At 38.2% G+C, this 14,961-nt stretch overlaps 1 pseudogene; it reads left to right on the forward strand.

Annotated features, from left to right (window-relative positions):
• The window catches only part of LOC122738320, a 94,064-nt pseudogene that overhangs the window by 7,933 nt on the left and 71,170 nt on the right, over window positions 1–14,961 (forward strand).

The following is a 14,961-nucleotide window of genomic DNA, read 5'->3' on the forward strand; positions in this document are numbered from 1 at the left end:
TTTCTGTTTCTGTAAAGGCCCAACTGCCTCGTTAAGGTCAGTCAGTCTCTGAAGGGCATGGCTGATTGAGGAGATTGCTCCAAGCCCTCCAGGCACATGCTCCTTAAATTTGGGTGGACCCAACCCAAGTAGGAAACCTAATTTCTGTTGTAGAGTATAGACAGAATCCAGTCTGGGTGAGCCCTTACCCTGGCGAAACGAATCCCTGTCCTTGGTCCCCTCCAATAGAGTCTAAGATGACCCAGCTTGTGAAGGAGAAAACCTACCAGAGAGGTCGGAACTGAAATGTCTTCCCCTGCCAGATTGTTGGAGGTTCTCAGCAGGAGTAGCTGAAGACTTTTAACCCACCTCCTCATTCAATATCCACCAATCAAGGTTGTTTTTTACTTGTCAGTGATTCCCTTTCAGAAGGTATTTATAAGGGGGGGAGGGCAGCTAGGTGGTGCAGTGGATAAAGCAACTGGCCCTGGATTCAGGAGTAACTGAGTTCAAATCGACCCCAGACATTTGACACTTACTAGCTGTGTGACTTTGGGCAAGTCACTTAACCCCATTGCCCCACAAAAACAAAAACAAAAAACAGAAGGTATTTAAAGCAATCAGGGTTTTACTTGGCATCATTGGTTACCAAGAGAAACCACTGATCATCATTTTATTGATTATTAGTTAGCCTAATTAATTGATTATTAATTACCTAAGAAATTCTGTCCCTTGGGGTTTTCATTTATCATTCATCACAGAGTATTAGTTTCTTCTTGAGAAAAGTGATGATATCACTTTTACTCACCCCATGGAGGTTGTGAAATGCAAAGCTACATAAAGCACTTTGCAGAAATGCTTTGGATATGCTGGTTGGTTGTGCTATTGTTATTTATACTATTGAAAATTCCTTGGAAAGCAAACAGTGTCTCTGACTCCAGGATCAAATATAAAATCCTTCTTCCCTCCCCCACCCCAGCCCCACACACTTTCCAGTCTTCTTACATCTATACAACCTCTATGTTCTCTGGATCCAGCGACACTGGCTCCTTGCTGTTCCTCAACAAGATACTCTATCACCCAACTGAAGAAAAGTCCTTCCTCATCTCTGCCTCCTGATTCCCCGGGTTCCTTCAAGTGTCAGTGGAAGTCCACTTTCTCAAGAAACCTTTCCCCATCCTACTGATTGCTAGTGCCTTTCCTCTGCTGATTTTCTCCAAATGTGTATGGATGTGTGTACATATATGTATATATCTTCTTTGTATTATAGTTGTCGCTATGTTGTCTACCCATTAGACTTGAGCCCCTTGAAGGCAAGGACTGTTTTTTGCCTTTCTTTGTATGCCCCAGCACTTAGCATGGTGTTTAATAAATGCTTAATAAATGCCAGTTAACTGATTGACTGACTGACTCTAACCATGCTCTTTGGTGGAGAAGAGAAGCAAACAGTGTCACCAGGAATTACCAGGAAACCTCTGAGTATATAACACCTCTCTCATCTTGACTGTGATGTGCCTGTACAGTAAGTATAGCAGGTCCTGGTCGGGAATGATAAGTACTGGCCATGAGCCAAGGGCCTGGCTTCTACTTTCCGCTCTATCACAAACCAGCTTTGTGACCTTGAGCCAATCATTTTCCCTCCTTGGGCCCCAATTTTACCATCTGCTAAAATAAGGGGGTTGAACTAAATGATCTCTGGGGTCCCTTTCATCTCTATCATCATTCTCTGATTCTCCCCACGTTGTGCTTGAATCAAAGACATAAGTTAGGGATCATTACCAGTTTGATTCATGAGAATATTGATTTGTGATCATAGGAGCAGGATCTCCTATCGACATCCGATCCAATTATTTGCGAGCCTGAGCTGTTATTTGATTGACAGAATATTTTTTCCCAATTAGATGCCATCCAAAGGCAAGAAATCCATTTACAGAATGACTGCTGCTGCTATAAGATGCTTTCTTTTAACCAAGATCTAGCAAACTTGGTTTAACTGACACACTATTAATTTTAGTTTAACAAGTCAGATAACTGACCTCAGATTCAGGAAGATCTGAGTTTAAGACTGGGTGTATAAGTTATAGAGCAAGTGCCAATAAACAGTGGTAGAAGGCATTTCCTTTACCAATGGGCATTCACTATACTGATAAAATCATAGGTGCTGTCTCCCCCTCAAAAAACAACAACAAACATTTTAGATAATTATGGGCTATGTTCCTAAATCTCTTTAGAACTAGAATAGAAATTATTAAATAAAATGCAAAACCAACTCTGGTTGAGTTCTAAGTCATCAGTTTCAAACTCGTGAATTTCCTTCTCCAGGTCATTTTACAGATGAGGAAACTGAGGGAAACAGAGTTAAGTGATTAGCCCAGAGTCACACAGCTAATAAGTATCTGAGACCAGATTTGAACTCACAAAGATGAGTCATCTTGACTCCAGGCTGGACACTCTATCTACTGTGCCAACTAGCTGTCCTCTCCAAGCTTTTGACTACTTTCCCTTAAAAGTGGCTGGGGGGGGGGGGCAGCTAGGTGGTGAAGTGGATAGAGCACCGGCCCTGGATTCTGGAGGACCTGAGTTCAAATCTAGCCTCTGACACTTGACACGTACTTGCTGTGTGACCCTGGGCAAGTCACTTAACCCTCATTGCCCTGCAAAAAAAAAAAAGTGGCCAGGACGAGCTTTTGTTTGAACTCCTTACAAATCATTGCCTGTGTTTTTTTAAATTATTGTGTGCTAAACTATGTTTTCTGAAATTATTGCTACTTAATATTAATGGCTATTACACTTATTTTGACAGTAAGCATTTATTATAAAATAATATCATATATACCTACCCGTGTGGCTCCCTAACTTCGCCACTGACGTCTCAGGCCTACAAGCTTACATACCTACATAGCCCCCCAGAGAGTGAGCACAAAGTTACAGCTTCTAAGCCAAGGGAGTGCCATCCAGGAAGCCAAGAGAGATGAACCTCTTGTGCTCAAGGCTTATTGACATGACTTGAGGGTGGTCTAAAAGGAGTACACAAAATGGTAAATTCCAGCTAGGTGTGCTTCTTCCCCTAGCTAAAGAAAATAATCTATCTCCATTCCTTTTGTTCACCTGTGTTCACTCTAGGCAGGGGCTGAACTTTCTGAAGGTAAGGGGTAAAAAGCAACCAAACTAATCTCTGAGGTTGTCCCCTAGAAATCCATTATTAAAAATTATTTCCTCATATGCCCTAGACCAGCAATATCCAAGGAAAACAGACAGTTATAAATTCCCTCTAGAAGGAACAAGCACCAGACATAGCCCTTCTTGTCCCCTCCTCAGGCTGAAATTATAGGATCTCTTGGAGAAGGCTGGGTCAGCTAGCAGAGCTATCTATCCATGCCACTTGAGACCCATTTCTCTGTTTTTAGACACACCCATGTGAACACACATATCTTATGTCTTTTAAGAGATGCATGCTGTAAAACAATAGAGATTATTGTATCATGTTCAATCCTCTTTTTCTATCTCCTGTGTACGTCAATGCCTGTGACTAATGAAGTTAGTCAAAATAAGAATAACAAAAAAATTAATTTTAATTTTAAAAACTTTCCTGTGGCATTCCAGTTTTCCTCGGGGGTGCTGACTGCTTGAAAATGTGAGAAAAGACAAATACAGCGGTGAGAGGCTACATTATACCAAAGAAAGCAGCATGGTATATTTTTTTTTCTCTGCTTGTTGGAAGTAGCTGTCTAGAGTAAGCAAAGAGTTCCCAGGATCTCTGCTCAAAAACATCTCTCCCTCACACACCATCTAGTAGGGAAATATTTGAGTTTTAAAGTCCCTCTTTTTTTGTTGTTTTTTTTGGTTTTTGGTGAGGCAATTGGGTTAAGTGACTTGCCCAGGGTCACACAGCTAGGTAAGTGTTAAGTGTCTGAGGCTGGATTTGAGCTCAGGTACTCCTGACTTCAGGGCCGGTGCTCTATCCACTGCGCCACCTAGCTGCCCCCCTAAGTCCCTCTTTTAGAAGCATTCCTTGGTAATGCTAAAGGGGTCATCCATAACCATATGGACAATTACTTTACTCTGATTTGATATCAGAAACAAATATGTTTTTAACAATGGAAATGACATTAAAGAAAATGTATTACCTCCAGCCCTTTCCTGCACTCAATGGACCATTGGGCCTCTCTATCTGACCTGCATCTGAAACTTCTTTGTATATACACATATATATGGCATATATTTATATACACACATGTAACATATATACTTTTATGTAATATACATAACATAAAATTTATATATTATATATATTATATGTATGTATATGTTTAGTGTTTATCATGTGCAAAGTATTATGATAAGTACTAGGGATATAAATTGAGAAGTAAAATAATCCCAAATCTAAAGGAACTCACATACTAATGAGGGAGACAACATATATGTTTTTGTGTGGTGTATATATGTATATGTAATATATTTGTGTGTTCACACATATATACACTCAAACACATACTGTGGGACAACATATTTGTGTGATGTGTATGCATGAAATATGTGTATGCATATACATATACTCATATGAACACATATCAATATTGTCTTCCTGATTAGAATGTGAAATTCGAGACTATCTGTCTTTTCTCTTTGTATCCCCAGCACTTATCATAGTACTTTGCACATGAAAAACACTAAATAAATTATTTTTCATTCATTGCTGTATTTATTCATTTGCTATCAGCCTTTGTGAATCCAAATGCTGTTGGGAGGTTGGCAATAGAAGGAAAGAAAAGGAAGGAGAAAGGAGCGAGTAGAAAGAAGGAAGACCAAAGAAGGCAAGAGAACAATGAAGAAGGAAGAAGAAAATGGGAAGGAAGATAAAGAACTAGGAACAGGAAGGACCATAAAGAAGCAGTATAGCTTGGGGAGAAGGAGCACAGAGCCAGGAGACTTAAGTTCAAGTCTCTCCTCTGACACTTCCTTTTTGACCCCAGGCACATCATTTAACCTTTCTAGTGCTCTAGATGAGGGCTTCTTAAACTTTTTCCACTAGTGACCCCTTTTCACCTGAGACATTTTTACATGACCCCTGGATATAGATAGATGATAGATAGATAGATAGATAGATAGATAGATAGATAGATAGATAGATAGATAGATAGATAGATAGATAGATAGATAGATAGATAGTATAGGTATAGGTGTATATATATATATGTATGTAGTATGTATATAAAATAAGTAGAAATAGCCTTTTACTGTTGCCAAATTTTCACCCACCCCCCCACATTCAGTTATGCCACCCCCATATGAGATTACAACCCCAGTTTAAGAAGCTAGGTGATTAACAATTCTCTAAAATATCAGTTTCCGGAGAGATAGCTTGTTCAAAGTCCCATAGGTGATCCAGTAGCAGAGTTTGAATTTGAAATAAGATCCCTCCTTCAAATACTACATCCTTACTATTGAACCACATCACACTATAGATTCATAATTGAACTTTAATGAACTAAACCCTTCGGATCCTTACACATGCCCTCTCTAGCCACAGGAAACAAATGTATCTGGAGTCCACCGTTGAATTCATATGTCTAGTACATACTTTTGTCTATAGGTCAATATGGACCATTAAAACTATATAGAATTGGAGATATGGACATTTTACCACATTGTTGTCCCAAAACTGGACCTATAAGTCTCTGCTTTATACTAGTTAATATCATAGGGGAAAGAAACTTTTATTGCCTTAGATGAGTTCTGTTATTTAAAAAGTGCTTACTGAATCATTTTGAAATATCACTAGCTCTGAAAACACAAAGTTGGATAAGGCAGATTATTATCTGGTGGAAATAGAATGGGTGCATAGTTTTAAAATTCAAAGAGACCTGGATAAGTCAGAATTGCATAAAAACAGAAGAGTTTGATGAAGACAGGTATAGAGTAATTGACTTAGGTGAGCTATAACATCTCCATAGAGAGAGATAAGAAAGGAATGATTTTTGGTAGTTGAGCAGATAAAGACTTAGGAATCCTAGTGGAAGTTATTAAACTTTGATGACCCTTAAAGGCTGATTAGTGAAATGCCCTACTAACTACCCTTTAATGCAATCAGCCCTCAAGAATAAGGTACTATCAACCCTTTGGATGTCCTGAGCCAGAACACAGGAGCCTGAACCAATTGCAAAGCAGATTCTCTGCCCCACACCCCCCCATCCCACCATATAACCCCACTATAGTAGATTCAGATGAGAATGATCCAGGAAAATATTTCCACATCAGTTTGGTCAGGGAATACGTTAGGGCTTGAAATGTCTTACCCCAAAGTTCATATATATAAAATGAGTCTAACTTGTAGACACAGTGAAGTGTTTTTTCTCCTTTACATTGGTCTAAATTTTATTATGTTCAGTATAATGTGTCCAGTTGGAGATGCCACAGAAGTAGAATATGTTGAATGTTAAATTTACAATATTTTGTCCATGAATGTAGGTCCTAAAGAAGAACCAGAAAAAATAAGTTAAAAGACTAGAAAGACTTCTTGGGTATATGTGGTGAAAGAGAATTCTTGTTTGGGTATGGGTTGGACCCCGTCTCTTTTTCCCCCTTTTTAATCTGATTCTGAATCCTACTCTAACACCGACAAATCACTTAACATCTGTTTTCAACATTTACACAATGGAGTTTAATGACACCAGTAACACCAACCAGGTTGTTCTGAAAATCCAACAATATAAAATTATATCTGGACATTTTGTGAACCTGACAACGCTATATAAACATCAACTGATGATGGCCATGACAGTAGTAATGTCGGCGATGATTTAGATTGTCCCAGGGCTACTCAAACATCTACTGGTGATTTGGACTAAAATTATTGCTTACCCCTGACCTATAGATTTTCCATGTGAATCTTATTTCTTTTTTACATTTCTCTAAAAGGAACTTGTGGGAAATCTTTATATGGCTGTAAACCTCAACTATTTAGACTGATGGAAGAAAGTGGATGGAAACAGTCGGTACTCATTTAAAAAAAAAAAACTAGGAAAAATACTAGGTGGAAGGGGAGGGGGAGGAACAAAAATAACATTGGAGGTTTTTTTTAGCCTGATAGAAAAGTAGTCTGGAGAGGACTCAATCATCTATTTCCAAAGATTCTTCCTCTAGTTTTATTTGTTTTGCTTACCACTTTGTATTATCCTTACCATGATTCAATGGGCACTGCTCCACCTCCCCCAAATTTTTTTTCTATTTGAAATAAAAACCCGAAACAAAAGAAATAAACTCTGGGCCCAAATGTAGCCTTCAGGCATTATAACTAGCTGTTACTGTGTACATTCTGTGTATTTCTATAAGATTTCCTAAAATAAAAACCGAGTTAGACTCCAGCCAGAAAAAAAAAGTGAATCAATATTTTACAACCGTTTTTGAATGTCAAGAGATTTTTCCTTCCTAGGTCACTTCAAGGACTGTAATTTCATAGATCTGGGTAGTCTCTCTACCAACATAGAGCTTTCTATACTTTAGATAGGTTTGTTTTTTTTTCATGCTTGTTGAAGTCAAAAAGGAAAAGGGAAAAAAAATCAGCAACTGGTATCTAATGGACCCTTTTGGAACTTTCATAGCTCAGTCCTCAGATAACAAATATATAATAGATCCCAAAAGTTTTAGTACAATTTTATGCTTTATTATAGGGAGGAGGGGGAGGAAGGGAATAAGTATTTATATAGCCCCGACTATGTGTCACTCACTGCCCTAAGCTCTTTTTAGAAATATTAATTCATTTTGATCTTCACAACCCTGCGACATACATACTCTTACTATTCCATTTATAGTTGAGGAAACAAGCCAAAAAAAAAAAAAAACCCTGAAGTGACTTGTCCAGGGTCACACAGCTCGTAAGTTTCTGTGTAGAATTAGGACTCAAATCTTCCTGACTCCAGGCCCAAGGCTCTATCCACTGCACAAAGTAATAGCTTTAATATTTAATATTTAATTATAAATAATAAAGTTTAAATATTTGCTAGCTCTAATAGTTTACGATGCACTATATCTTTGGGATACCACTGGGACTGTATTTGAATTCTTTCAGGTTCAGTAGGGACATGCCAGACCTTTCACTCTGCAGCTATAGTAAAGGGCTCCAAAGCCCTCCATTCTACAGTGAGAATCAGTATATAACTTCTGTACAGTGTTTAGATCATTAAGCATGAAAATTGAAAAATCCCTTTTGGAGATTCCTAATTAATTTCTAAAACTTTTTTATTCCTTTCCATGTATATGCAAGCCTTTAAAATTTTAAAGGAAAATTTGCTTTTATTTTTTTAAATGAAACTTAGTGAAATTGGGCGGGGGGAATGTCTCAGAAACATGTTTTTTTCAGAGCCACTGCTTAGCATTGAAAAAAAGGACAATTTCTATACAAGTAAAACTGCTAATTAGAATTTCAGAGATCGTGAGAGCGGGTGATATATTCTGACCCACAATTTTAGGTGAAAACAGCAGGAGGGAATTTGCCCTTAAATTAAAATATTCACAATCCTGTCCTAGTATAACATTTTAATAATTATTTTCATATCAAAGAAAAAAAACAAATTAGTTTCAGGTATTCACCAGGGCACAGAAGGACACTCCACTAAGGTTGCTGGGATGGTTTTGGAAAATTAAAAACACATATACAATACAAGGAAAAACATAAGAGAGTAATTTCACTCTATTATTTAAATGCTGGCTGTTACTGATTAAGAGAAAAAAATATTCATTGAAAAAATACCTTGTGCTGCAGCTAGGTGGCGCAGTGGTTAAAGTACAGGCCCTGGATTCAGGAGGACCTAAATTCAAATCTGACCTCAGACACTTGACACTTAACTAGCTGTATGACCCTGGGCAAGTCACTTAACCCTCATTGCCCCGGTGGGGGGATGGGGGTGGGGGAAAACAAACAGAAAAAACACCTTGTATTTCTTCAAACAGGGAGAGAGAAGGACTTTAGAAGGATGAAATTTAAAAAAAAAAGTCATTAGCATAGCCCATGTGGGAAGCTTGAAAAAAGTCCTCGATGGTAGGTCAGGAGACCTATGCCAAAGTCCTTTGCCACTACATTTCTGTGTGATCTTGGGCACAATCTGTAAATCTCATCACCAAACATAAGGAGGTAAAACGCAGGTGATTGCTATAGTCTACTAGCTCTGACATGCTATATCCACTACTATTTAGAGATATTATAAAACTGATAATAAAGAACTGGATTAGATTTAGAATATTATTAAGATTTGCAATTCATGAGCTAACCTGTATTCAAAGAGGGTTAAGAAGACGAGTGTCATGAGAAGAGCAAATCTGGGGCCTCTGGTGGCCTGGAGGCTTTGCCCATATGATTGTACATACCATTCCCATATGTTACATGCATCCATGATGTGGATTGTACTATAAATTGAGGTCTTAGGTTCATAAAATACCCAAAGCTGTTCAGTGGTGACTCTCTGTCACAAAATTAAAGATTACAGTACCCTTAATCACTTCTTTCTGTCACATCGGGGATACGAGATCCTTGTAACCTTTAGTCCCATGACCCTCACAAAAGGTTTTAGTCTAGGAATTCTTAACCTTTTTAATGACTTGTCGATTGTGGCCAAAGTAGGATTTGCATCTAGGTATTGCTTTGTTTTTTTACTACTCTAAGGCCAGCTTTCAATCTACAACCCCACGCTGACTGTCTGAGGTGGGTATTCTGTTATTCTCACTTTACAGATAAACTGAGGCGGCTCAGAGAATTTAAGTGATTTGTTTCAGACAGTAACTATTAGAGGCAGGATCCAAACCCTAGGTGACTTCTTTCTTTCTACTATGTCTTTTCTCAGTCTCCTCTTCACCAAGCTATAAATCTCAGATCCTCAATTACATCTTATATGACATGGCTTCTGACCCTCTCCAGGCAAATTGGTCACCTTTCTTTGAATCTGCTTTGGTTATCAAATTTCTCTCTTAAAATCTGTATTTCTGCCATAGGACAGATAGGTGTCCCTCAGATACAATTCAAAGAATTCCAGCATATATCCACAATCATCATACGCCAACTCTGTTAGCTGCAAGAATACCTTGTGGCCGTGGTGCTTCCATCAAAAACACACCTCATCTCAGCACGCATAGATGCCTACCACTATTATTCAAGATGCTAATCCTTCTTTTCCATGGCTTTTCTGACTATGTAGTTAATTTGCCCCAACTCTCCCTACCTTCTTGCTCTATAGACACAGCATTGAGGGTTACTTTTCAGTTGGACAGCAAGACTCGCCTAAAATGACTTCAATTAAAAAAACATTTTCATAGTTCTTTTAAATAAATCAGAATTGGGCTTATTCGCTCAGTGACTAAATTCAGGGCAGTAACTTGTGATAAATGATCCACAAAGGCACTTTAATTCTTGCCATTATGGGTTGGAGATTATGTTCAATTGATGGTAAATTTAAAATTATTATGAGCATCAATGTAGAAAAATATTGTCCACAGAAGGTAGTAAAATGACTTGTTATTGTTGATTTGAACCACAAACTTTTGGGAATATCACGACCTTCCAAACCATGGCTCTTACTTGGGAAATACCAGGTCAAAGAACTGGCTCTGCTAGTAACTTGCTTGTACAGTCTTAGGGAAGTCATTTCCCTTTCCTAGACTTCAATTTCCTGCTTTGTATTAGTAATTCACATAGTGCATTAAGGCTTGTAAAGCAGTTTTTGCAAAACAGCTCTGTGACATGGGTAATGTGAATATTATTATCCTTTTATATGACTGAGACTATGAAAACCCTGCTAGGTTAAAGTTTCCCAGAGTTCAAACCCTAGACAGGGATAAGGACCAGGACTTGACTCATGATTTCTCTGATATAGGGAACTCAAAAAGCAAGGACATTTCTGCCAAGGAAAGTTGGTACCTTCTTTTCCAAATTATAGTCTCAGGGGGTTACCTAGAACACTGAAAGAATAATAACTTTGTCCAGGGTCACATAGTCTGTCTGGATCAAGGGTCTAGATTTGAACCCAGGTCTTCCTGGCTCCAAGGCCAGCTCTATATCTACTACCCCACAGCCACCATCTCTCTTATACCACCCTAATTCTGTAAATGAAGACTAGACTATCTATAAGGGCTCCTCTGAACCATAACACTAGAATATACCTGCTGTTCCACATCCTAAGTCCTAGGCTGCTAAATGCCACTGAAAGGAGATAGGGACTTCTTCCAGTATGATGTCCTGCCCAGCGAAAATATCATGTTACTTAATATAAACTGGATCCACACTACTAATCAATGAAACTTTGCTTATTCCTTGACTGATTCTTTTCCACTCTCCTCAACTCTTCCAAATCTTCTCTTTTCTCCTCAAGCCCTCAATCCCTCTCTTGAAGCCCCCTCTTTAACTGATGTCCTTACCTACTTATTCTATTGGGAAAATATGTATAACCTTCCATGAGTTTCTCTCCTCTCCATTCTCCATACAAGAATACCTTCTAAATTTTCAAATAGCATCTCCTTCTTTATAACTGTCTTCAAGGAATAGGACCCCTTATTTTTGGAAGGAAGAGAAGAACTTACAGAGACCAGTCCCAAGATGTCTTGGCAAGAGCATTAAGACATGCCATATATGGCTTTTCCTGAGACCTTCTTCTTCTTCCTCTTCTTCCTCTTCTTCTTCTTCTTCTTCTTCTTCCTCTTCTTCCTCTCTTCTCTTCTTCTTCTCTTCTTCTTCTTCTTCTTCTTCCTCTTCTTCTCTTTTCTTCTTCTTCTTCTTCTTCTTCTTCTTCTTCTTCAACCGGGCAATGAGGATTAAGTGACTTACGCCAGGGTCACACAGCTAGTAAGTGTCAAGTGTCTGATGTTGGATTTGAACTCAGGTCCTCCTAAATCTAGGGCTGGTGTTTTATCCACTGCTTCACTTAGCTGCCCCCCTATAACTCACTCTCAAAACACTGATGCTGAGTAAAGAACTCCTATTATGTACAGCCATAACTCCTAATCCCCCAGTGGGGGCTTCTCATTTACAATCACAATGACACCACTGACTCTTTTTTTTTTTTTTTGTGAGGCAATTGGGGTCAAGTGACTTGCCCAGGGTCACACAGCTAGTAAGTGTTAAGTGTCTGAGGCCGGATTTGAACTCAGGTACTCCTGACTCAGGGCCGGTGCTCTATCCACTGCGCCACCTAGCTGCCCCTACACCACTGACTCTTAAACATGAAATATTTGCCTTGATAAAGTAAAAGCAAGAATAATCACGTTATAACATTTACTAAATAAAAGTAAAATCAAGAATAATCAAATATACAATTCCAGCCCAAATACCTGAGTCGTACTCTCCCATGAATGCACAAGATGTGTATGGAATAGATGTTCTACAAAGTTCTGTCCTGGGATAATTTTTCTCATCTCTCTTAGAGATTTCATCCACATCTATGGTATCAAATATTATCTCTACAGAGTTGACCCACAAATTTATAATGGAACCTTTTCTTTACTCTCCCACAGACTATGTATATTTTTCTCAATCTGCTTCCAGTGGACAACATAGGAGCCAGGAGGGACAGGTACCTGGACATTTGTGAATCATCCTTAATTGATGACTGAGCTAGAAGAGCTGATGATGCCAGGTACCACCTCTGGGTAATTGAGAGGCAGCTTCCAGTTGGTGGCCCTCTTGATGCAGGTGACAAGAAGTGATTTTAGCAGTAATGGAAAGGAACAGTCTTTCAATATCTTGTCAAAATAGTGATAAGGGCTACTGCTCCCTACATAGAGTATGGACTCCATTAGTCAGAATCATATTACAGTCCTAGATTGCCTTTGCCTCTTATGAGTTCCCTTCATTTATCATCAGCCTTGTGAGCATTGAAATGTCTGGAGATTGCAGGGATGTCTTCATCTTCCTGAGCAACAGTGGGGAGAGAGTGCCTAAGAAGAGGCAGGTACTAAAGGAAACACCAGCACCAGGAGTGACCAAAACAGTTAAGATGGAAGTCACCATATCATTTTGTCACTGAATCCCTACAGCTTAACAGAGTGCCTTGCAAATAGTAGACACTTAAGAAATTATTTTTGAAATTAATTGGATTTATATTGAATTGATGGTCAGGGATGTCCACATGCATGCAATGAAACCAGGTGGCTCAGTGAATAGAGTGCTGGGCCTGCAGTCAAGAAGACCTGAGTTCAGGGGCAGCTAGGTGGCACAGTGGATAGAGCACCGGCCATGGAGTTCAGGAGGACCTGAGTTCAAATCTGAACTCAGACACTAGCTGTGTGACCCTTAATAAATTACTCAACCTCTGTTCACTTCAGTTTCATCATCTGTAAAATGGGGATAATAATAACACTACCCCAGGGTTGTTGTGTGAATCAACTGATATAATAATTGTAAAGCACTTAGCACAGTGCTTGACACATAGTAAGCACTATATACATATTAGCTATTTATTAGTATTATAATACATAGAAAATATATACTTAGAGTACATAAAAATAATGAAAATGGCTAACATTTTAGACAACTTTAAAATTTAAGTGCTTACATAAATTATCTCATTTTCCATAATACAAACCTGTGTAATAGGTGTGATATTACCATTTTGATGAAAAGCATTTTACAAATGAAGAAACTGAGGCCTAGAGACATTGTGAGTTTCCCCATATTTACACAGATATTCAACATTCTTTAGGTCCTTTCCTAATTTCAATTAGCAATCTCTACTCTCTCACCCATACAATGAATTCAACAGAATTTGGACCTAATAAAGATTATATACAAACACAGATATAAACTTTAGAATTTTTAAATGCTAGATAATTAAATAATTCTTCCTTTTTCCCCTCACCGTACACACACATATACATACATACGTACATATAGAGAAATCTTGCTATATACATATAATTCTCCTTGTTGCTAAAGAGCTTTGAATGCTTCGGAGTAAGCTTTGGTCTTCCCAATAACCCAGATATGAAAGGGGAAGTGATAATTGTTCCTGCTTCCTAGAATGCATCAGAAGCGAATCACAGGTACTATGACCCACATTTGTGTTTCTTTTTTAAATGTTTTTTTCCTTTCTATTACTGAACTTGAAAATGATCAAGAAATATAACATTTCAATATTCCAGATTAATCAATATAGGTAGCAGAGTTAACTCAGATTGCCCACAGATCTGCTCCGTTATGTATTCATTCACAGTAGTCCCAGATGATATATTTTTTAATTGAATAGAATTTTATTTTCCCAAAATATATGTTAAAAACAAATGTTGGCATCAATTTTTTAAAACTTTGTGTTCCAACTTTTCTTCCTCCCTCCCTTCCCACCCCCCACCCACAAGAACTCAAGCAATTTAAATGAGTTGTACATGAGTAGTCATGGAAAACATTCCCACATTAGCTAGGTTGTGAGAGAAAACAGTCAAAAAACAAAACTTCAGATTAAGGAATTGTCAAAGAGGAAAAAAGAATTTTTAAAAAATGTGTTTCCATCTGTTTTCAGATATTATCAGTTCTTTCTCTGCAGATGGGCTGCAATCTTCATAAGTCCTTCAGGGTTATATTGGATCATTGCCTTGCTGAAAAATAACCAAGTGCTTCCTAGCAGATCATCTTACACTATTGCTGTTATTTTGTATACAGTACATTTCATTCTGCTTCAGTTCATGTAGGTCTTTCCAGGTTTTTCTGATAGTTACCCTGTTCATCATAAACTGTATATAGTACCTTAAACTTGACAGAGAATTTTTCATCATATAGCCCAGCAAAGTAGGTACCATACTTTTTGTCTATTCCCTCCATCCTATTCCCTTCCATATTTACTCTATTTTCCTCTTCTTTTAATCTATTCCTCCTCAAAAGTGTTTTACTTCGAATGTCCCCTCCCTTGCTCTGTACTCCCCTTTTTTCACCCTCCCTCCTTATCCTCTTCCCCTCCTACTTTCCTGTAGGGTTAAATAGATTTTACTCCTCCCAATTGGGTGTGAATG

The sequence above is a fragment of the Dromiciops gliroides genome, chromosome 2 (genome assembly GCF_019393635.1).
Source record: "Dromiciops gliroides isolate mDroGli1 chromosome 2, mDroGli1.pri, whole genome shotgun sequence".
NCBI lineage: Eukaryota > Metazoa > Chordata > Mammalia > Microbiotheria > Microbiotheriidae > Dromiciops > Dromiciops gliroides.